Source organism: Macaca thibetana, chromosome 11 (assembly GCF_024542745.1).
Source record: "Macaca thibetana thibetana isolate TM-01 chromosome 11, ASM2454274v1, whole genome shotgun sequence".
Classification (NCBI taxonomy): domain Eukaryota; kingdom Metazoa; phylum Chordata; class Mammalia; order Primates; family Cercopithecidae; genus Macaca; species Macaca thibetana.
The window spans coordinates 122909603-122922842 of NC_065588.1; positions in this window are offsets into that span (position 1 = coordinate 122909603).

Sequence of the window (13240 nt, forward strand, 5' to 3'; positions counted from 1 at the left end):
AATGGGGACACATATGCCTAGACCACATTTACGTTAGAAATCCAGTTGGCTTTTTGTAAGCAAACATGAAGTAATCTAAAAATGGACACACCCAAAGTAATAGACTATCTCTCTTGACTCCTGACCCCGTAAAAATAGGTCTTTATGCGTATCTTTGTTTTTAGAAAACATTAAAGATTGAATAATTCAAGGCACTATGCTTGGTGCTGAAGAAGGTCTAAGGAGGTCTACACCACAGAGGCTGCATCCACTCCTCAGCCTTCCTGAGCCACATCATTGTCATCTCTACAGCATCCACCTCTCTTGGCTCTTGTAAGGATTGAGACATGCCACCAGGCTTCCTGTAAGCACTGAACAACTGTGAGGCTTTGATGGTGTCCCATTGCCATACTAAGGGGCAAGTTTTCTGGACTTGCCTAGACCTTATAGTGAATAAGTACTTTTACTTCACTGAACAAAGTTTAGAGATGCTTTTACATCATTGAACAAAGTTTAGAGATTTGGAGATTATTCGTTTTTAATTTCTATGGATCTGCTTATACTTCTGTTTTGCAAATTGAAACATCATGGAAGATTTTTTGGAACTTAGGCTGAGAGTTGTACATGGCTTCAAAGTTGCTGTGGGATTCTATTTCCATGGGGCTGTCTGTCTATAGAATGGTCATGCACTTCCCAGAGCCTGCTTCAGTACCTGCTGTACTATGGCCAGTCTGCCAAATTGTTGACCAACAGATGGCTTTTGATGGCAGATAAACTTCTATTTAGCAAGTGTTCCTTTTGCCCTTAAACTTTTCCACCTGTTGTTTGCACCAGCAACTCCCATGGCAAATGTGAAAAAGCAAAGAATAAGGAATATTACAAGATGGGACTAACATCAAAATGTGCGTTTTCATCAAACATGATCAAGAACCTACTGATAATTGAAGGTATCTAAAACCAAAGGAGTCCCTTAGATAAGATGTTGCAAATCATTCCAAAGGGGTGGTGGGAAGGGGACATGGGATTTGAGGGGAGGTACAAAAGAGAACTTGTCTATAAACTTATTTAATCCTTAATAAAAATGTACACTTTAGATATTATTATTAGTATTCTACAGATAAGGGACCAACCTTCAGGAGTTTATGTATGTTGCCCAAGGTCATGTTGCTAGTTAGGAGGTAATCTCAGGGCAGGGACTCTGCCTTGTCGTTGCTGAAGCCTTAGTTCTGAGAACAGCCTGGACTACAGTTCAGTGTTTCATATTTTTTAACTAATTAATAATAAATATATTAGGTAGGGAAGTGGACCCTTTAAAACAGGTTTTCTCCACTGTATTAGTCTGTTCTCACACTGCTATGAAGAACTCCCTGAGACTGAGTAATTTATAAAGAAAAGAGGTTTAATTGACTTACAGTTCTGCATGGCTAGGGAGACCTCAGGAAACTTACAATTATGGCATAAGGCACCTATTTATAGGGTGTCAGGAGAGAGAATGAGTGCAAGCAGAGGAAATGCCAGACGCTTATAAAACTATCAGATCTCATGAGACTCACTCACTGTCATGAGAACAGCATGGGGAAAGCACTCCAATTATCCAATTATCTCCACCTGGTCCCACCATTGACAAGTGGGGATTATTACAATTCAAGGTGAGATTTAGGTGGGGACACAGAGCCAAATCATATCATCCACCTTGATATGATTGACATTTTGCATCAGATGATTCATCATCCTGGGAGGCCATCCTGTACACTGGAGAATGATTGACAGCATCTCGACCTCTACTCACTAGACTCCAGTAGCATCCTGTCCAGTTATAGCAACTAAAGATGTTTCCACACATTTTCAAATGTCCCTGCTGTGGTAGGAGGAGGCAAAATTAGTACTTGAGAATCACTGCATTAATTCAGGAGATTCTTTAAAATGTTCACTGCGATATTATACAGGCTTCTCAGAGCCAGTATCTCATGGCCTGAGTGTTGACTTTCACAGTGAAACCTGCTTTAAAACACTGCACAAAGCCTAGCGTGTAGAGGGCAGAGTGGCTGGGTGTGGCTCTGTGATGCATTCCAGGGTAACCAAGTGGGCCTCAGCAGGGATGTGTCTAGATTAGAGTTGCTGTTGAATTTTACCATCTTATGAAGTATTTCGTGAGGGAACTCACAGTGTGTCCAGTCCCACAAACATGCCAGAGAAAGGCTGCATTCATTCAGGTTGATTATAATGAATAACAATTTATTTTGGAATACCAAGTAAATGAGTGTATGTGTTGTTGCTGTTTTTTTTTTTTTTTTTAAGACCAACTTTTGAATAAAAATATGTGGTCCCTGAAGAATTATTCCTGATTTCATTTTTACCCAGTGTTGCAAACCGGGTTTCATATGTGACTCTTTTGTAAGGAGTTTCAGTACATCCCTTCTGCAACCCATGCATATCTTATTTACCCCCAAGCTTCTAAGGTCAATATAGGATCCTACTTTTTTCAAGTGCTATTGATTAGTTGCCTGTTTAGACTTTTGCTACATGAATTATAATTTTTAAAATGATAATCAAAATATAATATTGAACACAATTTAGGGCATCATGTCATAAATATTTACTAAGACAATATTTGCATTTCATAATCCATAATGCATATTGATTTTAGTATCACATTTACAGTTTGATTCTGACTAATTAGCACAGATTTATAAAAGAAACTTTATGGGATGCTGAGACATGAATAAAAACAACTTTATTCCTTTGGGAAGGACAGCCCACATGCTAAGAAGATGATACTGCACATTGTTATAGCCCGAAGGACCCTCTTTCCACAGGGGAGTGGTGAAGAGTAGAGGTTGCCCATGTGGATTCCCAGGTCAGATAGATATGGATTCAGATCCAAGATCTGCTGCTTGCTACCCAGGAGACCATGGACTGTAGACTCTTTAGGTCTCAGGGTTTTTGTTTGTTGTCTGTTTTTCATTTCCAAAACCAGAAAATGGTAGGATATTTTCCATAAGATGGCGGTCGTGAGTAAATGTAATTATACGTCTAAAGCTTTGAGCATGAAAGCTTGGCACACATTTAAGTAAGTGCTTGATAAACGTTAATTCTTACAAATATCAGTATCATTTAGATTTAGATTGCTGAGTTAGTTGGAAATCATCATGTGAGGAATCTCTGTTCTCAAAAGAGGTCATTATCATTAGAATGCGAGCTGTTTTCAAAACAGCTAATTGACTATTTTATTCAGAAGCACCATCTGCTACTCATTAGGGTCTAGGTTGTTGTCAGCTCAGGGGTGCCCATGTATGAGTCGATAACCCTATTTCAGTCTTGGTTGTTGAATCCTCAGTGTCTGGGGTTGACTGACTATCAGGTATCTGCATCTCTGAAAGTAATTTTCAGTAGTGAGTTTTTAGTTAGGTTCTCTGGTTACAGTTCTGGATAATTAACACTAAAATGACACTTCTTAGAAGGCTTTGGCTCAGATAATTGAGATAAGTGAATGTTGAACAAGATTCAGGAAGGGAAGAGCTGGGAGACCCCAATGTCTGGATTTCATGTGCCTTTTCTCCAAGCACATCCATTGTGTATCTTGGTCTCAATTCCCTAGATGTCTTCAATATAATCTTCAATTGTCAGGAGAAGAGAACTTGATGAACCTTGCTTGGACCAAATGCCTTCACCGCTAGCTCAGTCAGCTATGGCGATAAGTCAAGGACCTGGTAGTTTTACAGAAAAGGCCCCTGGTCAAATCTTTGTGAATGAAGCAACCATTCTGATGTTCAACAACGGGGTAAGTGCTGGCCAATGATGTCATTTTCGTCCATCCTGTGGCTCCCATACATCAGTGATCTTATTAGATACCTGCGATTTAAACCCACTACATCAGAATTCCATAGGAATGAGTTGTTTTTAAAGTTCTTCAGAGTTAATTTGGATGCTCAGCCATTCTAAAGAACTATCTTCATCCTACAAAGACTAGTGTTTTTTCTTTCCTTATCTTGGAATTTTTTCCAATTGCAACTCTGAAAAACGGTTTCCAATAATGTTAGAATTTGCTTAAAAGATTGTGAAAGACAATAATCTGGACTGTAATACTGGGTCAAAGAGACCATACCAGGAGCCAGCCATGCTAAATCTACAGAATTTGTAAAATGCCAAACTTTAAAATGCTGAATTACAGTGTTAAGACAAGTTCCATAATGTGACAAGGTCTATGTGGTACTTATTATTTTACACACATTTTCCTATGCTTAGTATAACTGTCTGCTAATTAAACACAATTGTTTTAAATTAGCTGATGTGTGTTTTATGTGATATAGCTTTATATCCTAAGCCAGAATAAAAATATTCTGAGAGTGACAGTCTTTCTTCATTATTTCATCTCTTGTCCTGCATAATTTTGTTTTTAAGTTAGATTTTTATATTCAATTGGTTAAATAAGTTAAAGCAAAAAATGAACACTAGGAAAACAAAATGGGGGAGATGGCTTCAGACCAATTTATCTCAACAAGCAAAAACACTACCCGTGTTTTTTAAAGCTTTTAAAAACAGTGACATGCAGCCTTTTCCGTTTCTGTCTAGAATGCACCAATTTATACTAAACTATCTTTACTATTGAGAACAACAAAAGTATCTGACCAAAAACACAAAAGAGTGACATTTTAAAAGACATCAAGGAACTCTCAAGGCTTCCAGAGCTGGAAAGATCAAGAAAGAGAGAATGCAACTTCATTAAGGTGAACCTAGAATTTTATGTTGTTGTTTTTTTCCTAAGACATTTATTAGATTTGTAAGTGGTGCAGGCCAGAGAGGCTGAATAGAAAGTGTGTAAAATGTAGAGTAGGTGAGCAGAGATTTTAGTCATCTCACAGTGATGGGAACAAAATTGAGGTTATGGTAGCCATAGTAGAAATGAATTGAGGGGCCAACATAGGAAAAACAGGAGGACTCCCTGTTTAATAAATAGTGGTGTGATAACTGGCTACTCATATGCCAAAGAACAACACTGGACCCCTACCTCTCACCATGTACAAAAATAACTCAAGATGTATTAAAAATTTAAATTAAAAATAACTCAAGATGCATATGATAACTGGCTACTCATATGCCAAAGAACAACACTGGACCCCTACCTCTCACCATGTACAAAATAACTCAAGATGTATTAAAAATTTAAATGTAAGACCTCAAACTATAAAAGTCCTAGAAGAAAACCTAGGAAATACCATTCTGGACATCAGCACTGACAAAGAATTTATGACTAAGTCCTCAAAAGCAATTGTAATAGAAACAAAAATTGATAAGTGGGACCTTATTAAACTAAAGAGTTTCTGTGCAGCAAAAGAAACTATCAACAGAGTAAACAGACAACCCACAGAATGAGAGAAAATATTCACAAACTATTAATTCAGTGAACGTCTAATATCCAGAATCTGTAAGAAAGTTAAGACAACAAGCAAAAAACAACCCCATTAAAAAAGTAAGCAAAGGACATAAACAGACACTTCTCAAAAGAAGACATACAAGTGGTCACAAAGCATATTACTCAATATCACTGATCATCAGCAAAATGCAAACCTAAACCACAATGAGATACCATCTCATGACAGTCAGAATGGTGGTTATTAAAAAGACAAAGAAAAAAATAGACGCTGGTGAGGTTACAGAGGAAAGGGAATGCTTGTACGCTGTTTGTTGGAATGTAAATTAGTTCAGTCACTGTGGAAGGCCAGTTTGGAGATTTCTTAAAGAGTTAAAAACAAAACTACCATTTGACCCAGCAATCTCATTACTGGGTATATACCCAAGGGAAAATAAATAATTCTACAAAATACTGTGGTATTAGCAGCATGCATATATGTTACTCACAGCAAGGACATGGAATCAACCTAGGTGTACATCAATGGTAGATTGGATTAAAAAAAAGTGGTATACACACCATGGAATGCTACCCAGCCATAAAAAAGAACAAAATCATGTCCTTTGCAGTAACGTGGGTGCAACTTGAGGCCATCATCCTAAGTGAATTAATGCTGTGACAGACAACCAAATATTGCATATTCTCACTTGTAACTGGGAGCTAAATATTAGGTAATCATGGACATAAAGATGGCAAAAATAGAAACTGGGGACTTCCAGAAGTGAAAAGGGGAATAAGAGGAAGGGCTGAAAAACTACCTGTTGGGCACTATGCTCACTAGCTGGGTGACAAGAGCATTCATAAACCAAATCTAAGTGTCACACATTATACCCATGTAACAAATGTGTACATGTACCCCCAAATCTAAAATGAAAGTTAAAATTATTAAAAACAATGCAGCTCCACAAGAAGAAAAAAATATGTAATCCCCAAACTGTCCAATCAAACAATGGCAAAAGTCCTGAAGAGACACTTTACCAAAGAAGATACAGTGTTTCGGTGGCAAATAGTATATGAAAAGATGTTCAATATCATTCACCATTAAGGAAATGCAAATGAAAATAATGATGCAAGGCGATTATACAACTATTAGGATGGTCTTGTGTTGCTGGTGGGAAGACAAAATGGTACTGCCAATTTTGAGGAAAATTTGGCAGATGCTCAACAAAGTGTAAAGTCTTATCATTATAATCTAGCTACCATGTTCCTAAGTATTTATCCAACTGACTTAAAAACGTATTTTTGGCCAGACTCAGTGGCTCATGACTCAGCATTTTGGGAGCCTGAGACAGGTGGATCGACTGAGGTCAGGAGTTCAAAACCAACCTGGGCAACATGGCAAAACCCCATCTCTACAAAAAAATACAAAAATTAACTGGGCATGGTGGTGCATGCCTGTAGTCCCAGCTACTTGGGAGGCTGAAGTGGGAGAATTTCTTGTGCCTTAGAGGCTGAGTTTGCAGTGAGCTGAGATCATGCCACTGCACTCCAGCCTGAGCAACAGAGCAACACCCTGTCTCAAAAAAAATGTATGTTCACACCAAATTCACATATGAATATTTTAATATATTTATTAATATTCAACAGACACTGGAAGTAATGGAGATATTGTTTTATAAATCATTAAACAAACCTGGTACATCCATACAGTGGTATATTGTACACCAATGTAAATGACTGAGCTGTTCAGAAACATGAAAATGTGAATGAATGTTAAATGTATATTGATAACTGAAAAAGGCCAATCTGAAATGGCAACATGTTGTGTGAGTCATGAAAAACAAGGAAATTTTGAGGAACTGTCATAGCATAGAGAAGTCCAAGAAGATATGGCTACTAGATGGAATAAGGTATTCTGCATGAGATCCTGAAATAAAAAAAGGACCTTAAAGAAAAACTAAGAAACCAAAATTAACCTGAAATAAGTATGGATTTTAATTAATGATTGTATTAGTCCATTCTCATGCTGGTAATAAAGACATACCTGAGACTGGGTAATTTATAAAGGTAAGAGGTTAATTTGACTCACAGTTCAGCATGGCTGCAGAGGCCTCAGGAAACTTACAGTCATGGTGGAAGGGAAGTAAACATGTTCTTCTTCACATGGCAGCAGGAAAGAGAAGTGCAGTGTGAAGCCCCTTATAAAATCATTACATCTCAAAAGAAATAACTCACTATCATGAGAACAGGATGGAGAAAGCTGCCCCCATGATTCAGTTATCTCCAACTGGTCCCTCCCATGACATGTGGGCATTATAAGACCTACAATTCAAGATGAAATGTAGGTGGGGACACAGTTAAACCATATCAATTATAATGTATTAGTGTTGATTCATTAGTTGTGACAAATGTTTCATATTAATGTAAGATGTTAACACAAAATGAAACTCAGTGTGGGCCATGTGGGCACTCTCCCTATTATCTTTATAATTTTATATATCTAAAGCTATTTTGTTTTATTTCTTTTTTAAAAAGCCTATGAAATTTGTATCTAGACTCTTTGAGTAAGAGAGAATAGGGTAGAAAAAATATTTGAAAAAAATCATGGATAAGAAATATCTAAACTTGATAATGGAAATGTAGGCATAGATTAAAGAATTTCTACTAACCCAGTGCAAGAGGAAAACAAGGAAAATAAAACACCTAAATACACCAGTGCAAATCAATGAAAAGCAAAAACAAAGGGGAAAACACATATTCTACTCAAAGGGGCAATAGTAAGAATTTTAGCTAATTTCTTAGCATACAAAATTGGCCAGGCAGAGTGGATGGCTCACACCTATAATGCCAGCACTTTGGGAGGCTGGGACGGGGGAGGATCTCTTGAGACCATGAGTTCTAGGTCAACCTGGGCAACATTGTAAGATCCTGTCTATATAAAGGAATAAAAAAAAATTAGCTGGATGTGGGAGCACAAGCCTGTAGTCCCAGCTACTCAGAAGGCTAAGGTGTGAAGATCACTTGAGTCTGGGAGGTAGAGGCTGTAGTAAGCAGTGATTGCAACATAGCTCTCCAGCCTGAGAGACACAGCAAGGCCCTGTCAAAAACAACACACACAAACACACAGACACACACACACACACGCACACACACACCACGAAACCTAAGTCTGAAGACAACCAAATTGCATAGAGAGTAGAATGGTACACATTGGAGACTTGAAAGGGTCAGGGAGTAGGGAGAAGGGGGTGGATGATGAGAAGTTATTTAATGGGTACAATGTGCATTATTCAGATGATGGACACACTAAAAGCCCAGACTTCACCACTAGGCAAAACAACCATTTAATTAAAAATAGCATTTGTGCCCTTAAATTTATAGAAATTAAGAAAAAGAGATAGCTGAAAGAAAATGTCTGTCATCTTTTAATTTTCCATCTAGAAATAACATACTAAAAAAGTTTAAAATGAAGCCAAAATGAAAATTTATATAAAAGAAAGACTGAAAGAATTCAGTGCCACCAAATGTACTCTAAAAACCATACAATTTGTTAGTGTGTTAGGTTGTTTTTGCATTGCTATAAAGATATATCTAAGGTTGGGGTTCTTTATAAAGAAAAGAGGTTTACTCCAGACCCTGGGTATCAGCAGCGTCTGGAGTAAACCTCTTTTCTTTATAAAGAACCCCAACCTTAGATATATCTTTATAGCAATGCAAAAACAACCTAACACACTAACAAATTGTATGGTTTTTAGTGTACATTTGGTGGCACTGAATTCTTTCAGTCTTTCTATGGAACGTACCTCAAAATAATAAGAGCTATTTATGACAAACCCACAGCCAATATCATACTGAATGGGCAAAAACTGGAAAAATTCCCTTTGAAAACTGGCACAAGACAGGGATGCCCTCTCTCACCACTCCCATTCAACATAGTGTTGGAAGTTCTGGCTAGGGCAATCAGGCAAGAGAAAGAAATCAAGGGTATTCAGTTAGGAAAAGAAGAAGTCAAATTGTCCCTGTTTGCAGATGACATGATTGTATATTTAGAAAACCCCATTGTCTCAGCCCAAAATCTCCTTAAGCTGATAAGCAACTTCAGCAAAGTCTCAGGATACAAAATTAATGTGCAAAAATCACAAGCATTCTTATACACCAGTAACAGACAAACAGAGAGCCAAATCAGGAATGAACTTCCATTCACAATTGCTTCAAAGAGAATCAAATACCTAGGAATCCAACTTACAAGGGATGTAAAGGACCTCTTCAAGGAGAACTACAAACCACTGCTCAGTGAAATAAAAGAGGACACAAACAAATGGAAGAACATACCATGCTCATGGATAGGAAGAATCAATATCGTGAAAATGGCCATACTGCCCAAGGTAATTTATAGATTCAATGCCATCCCCATCAAGCTACCAATGAGTTTCTTCACAGAATTGGAAAAAACTGCCTTAAAGTTCATATGGAACCAAAAAAGAGCCCGCATCTCCAAGACAATCCTAAGTCAAAAGAACAAAGCTGGAGGCATCACGCTACCTGACTTCAAACTATACTACAAGGCTACAGTAACCAAAACAGCATGGTACTGGTACCAAAACAGAGATATAGACCAATGAAACAGAACAGAGTCCTCAGAAATAATACCACACATCTACAGCCATCTGATCTTTGACAGACCTGAGAGAAACAAGAAATGGGGAAAGGATTCCCTATTTAATAAATGGTGCTGGGAAAATTGGCTAGCCATAAGTAGAAAGCTGAAACTGGATCCTTTCCTTACTCCTTATACGAAAATTAATTCAAGATGGATTAGAGACTTAAATGTTAGACCTAATACCATAAAAATCCTAGAGGAAAACCTAGGTAGTACCATTCAGGACATAGGCATGGGCAAAGACTTCATGTCTAAAACACCAAAAGCAACAGCAGCAAAAGCCAAAATTGACAAATGGGATCTAATTAAACTAAAGAGCTTCTGCACAGCAAAAGAAACTACCATCAGAGTGAACAGGCAACCTACAGAATGGGAAAAAATTTTTGCAATCTACTCATCTGACAAAGGGCTAATATGCAGAACCTACAAAGAACTCAAACAAATTTACAAGAAAAAAACAAACAACCCCATCAAAAAGTGGGCAAAGGATATGAACAGACATTTCTCAAAAGAAGACATTCATACAGCCAACAGACACATGAAAAAATGCTCATCATCACTGGCCATCAGAGAAATGCAAATCAAAACCACAATGAGATACCATCTCACACCAGTTAGAATGGCGATCATTAAAAAGTCAGGAAACAACAGGTGCTGGAGAGGATGTGGAGAAATAGGAACGCTTTTACACTGTTGGTGGGATTGTAAACTAGTTCAACCATTATGGAAAACAGTATGGCGATTCCTCAAGGATCTAGAACTAGATGTACCATATGACCCAGCCATCCCATTACTGGGTATATACCCAAAGGATTATAAATTATGCTGCTATAAAGACACATGCACACATATGTTTATTGCAGCACTATTCACAATAGCAAAGACTTGGAATCAACCCAAATGTCCATCAGTGACAGATTGGATTAAGAAAATGTGGCACATATACACCATGGAATACTATGCAGCCATAAAAAAGGATGAGTTTGTGTCCTTTGTAGGGACATGGATGCAGCTGGAAACCATCATTCTTAGCAAACTATCACAAGAACAGAAAACCAAACACCGCATGTTCTCACTCATAGGTGGGAACTGAACAATGAGATCACTTGGACTCAGGAAGGGGAACATCACACACCGGGGCCTATCATGGGGTGGGGGGAGGGGGAGGGATTGCATTGGGAGTTATACCTGATGTAAATGACGAGTTGATGGGTGCAGCACACCAACATGGCACAAGTATACATATGTAACAAACCTGCACGTTATGCACATGTACCCTACAACTTAAAGTATAATAATAATAAATAAATTAAAAAAAAAAAAAAGAAAAGAGGTTTAATTGGCTTATGGTTCTGCAGACTTTACAGGAAGTGTGGTGCTGGCATCTGCTTCTGGTGAGGCCTCAGGAAGCAACAGGGAGCCAGCACATCACATGGCAAGAGCAGGACAAAGATAAAAGGGAGCAGGCGCCAAGCACTCCTAAACAACCACTTCACTTATCGCCAAGGAGATGGTGCTAGGCCACTCAGGAGGGATTCATTCACATGATCCCAGCCCCACCCACCAGGCCCACCTCCAACACTGGGGATTACATTTCAACACGAGATTTAGAGGGACAAGTACCCAAACCACATCAGTTAGTTTTAGGGGTAGGAAAATCATTTCAGACAGATAAATAGAAATGAAGAAAGGAATAATGAACATAGATTTTAAAAAAAATCTGTGATAAGTCTAAACTGCATAAATCAACCATAATAACAATAATACCTTGTGAGTTTCAAAATGTACATAGAATTTAAAAACGTGAATCCAACAAATCAAAAAACAGAGCAAATGGATTGAAGTGTCTTAAATTGTTAACATTTTTAAGGTTATGATGAAAGCATTAATTTATATTTAATTATTATGAATTATGAATCAAAGATGCATGCCACAGTCTCCAAGGGAACTGAATAATAACATGCTAATGGAGGATGCTCAATCACAATAATCTGTTAATGCAAGGATTCAAGAGGAGGGAAAAACGAATGCAGCAAACAGAAATAACCCTGAACGCAAACATATCACTAAAATCATCACATGTACATTAACCAGCATCCAGTAAAAATTCAAGCTTTGTCAAGCAAGATAAAATGTACAACTCAGCCACATAATGCTTACACTATAGGAATCTTAAATATGAAGACATTTCTTCATATTTAAAATATGGAAGTATAAAAGTAAAAGTCCAGGCAAGCATTATTCAGACCAGAAACAAAAGTAGGCTGGCATTCTTGTAACAGATTTTACAGCAAAAAGTGCTTCAGTATACCATGATATTACGAGAAAGCAAGTCTAAATAGCATATAAAAGTGGAAAGCAAAAATTTGACAGAACCAAAGGAAGAAATATAAGAAGCAGACAATCATAGTGGGAGATTTTAACAAACCTCTCTTAACTGATAGAGCTCTGGCATAAAATGTTTAGGAATCTAGGAGTTTTGCGCCTCAGAAATACAGGCTCGATCCAAATGGCATATTTAGAACGCAGCAGCCAACAATCACAGAACATGGAATAAGTACCCAAATTGACCACAAGCTTTACCACCCAGCCAATTGTAAGCCATTCAAAGAATTGAAATCATAGAGTATCTTCTCTTCTCACTGTGGAATGAAACTAGGATGATGATGATGGCAACTGCACCACCCCTAAATGGACAGACCTAAAGAAATCATCTTCTAAATAGAGTATGCCAAAGAAATCACGCTGTAAATTATGAAATACTTTCATCTGAGTAATTATGAAAATACTATATATCAGACAGCTAGGCCAGGCACGGTGGCTTACACCTATAATCCCAGCACTTTGGGAGGCTTAGGCGGGTGGATCACTTGAGGTCAAGAGTTCAAGACCAACCTGGTCAACATGGTGAAATGTTGCCCCTGCTAAAAATACAAAAATTAGCCGGGAATAGTGGTGCACACCTGTAATCCCAGCCACTAGGGAGGCTGAGGCTGGAAAACCACTTGAAGCCAGGAGGCTGAGGTTGCAGTGAGCCAAGATCGTGCCACTGCACTCCAGCTCGGGTGAGACACTCTGTCTCCAAACAAACAAACAAAAAAAGGCAGCTAAAGGCATATTAAGCCATATTTGAAAGGAAAATTATAATAATAAATGCACATATTAGAACAGAACCGCCCTGGACTTGGGGATTCAGAGTGACCTCCTTTTCCACAGCGGCAAACTATCCGGACCCAGCTTCTTTCCTGGCC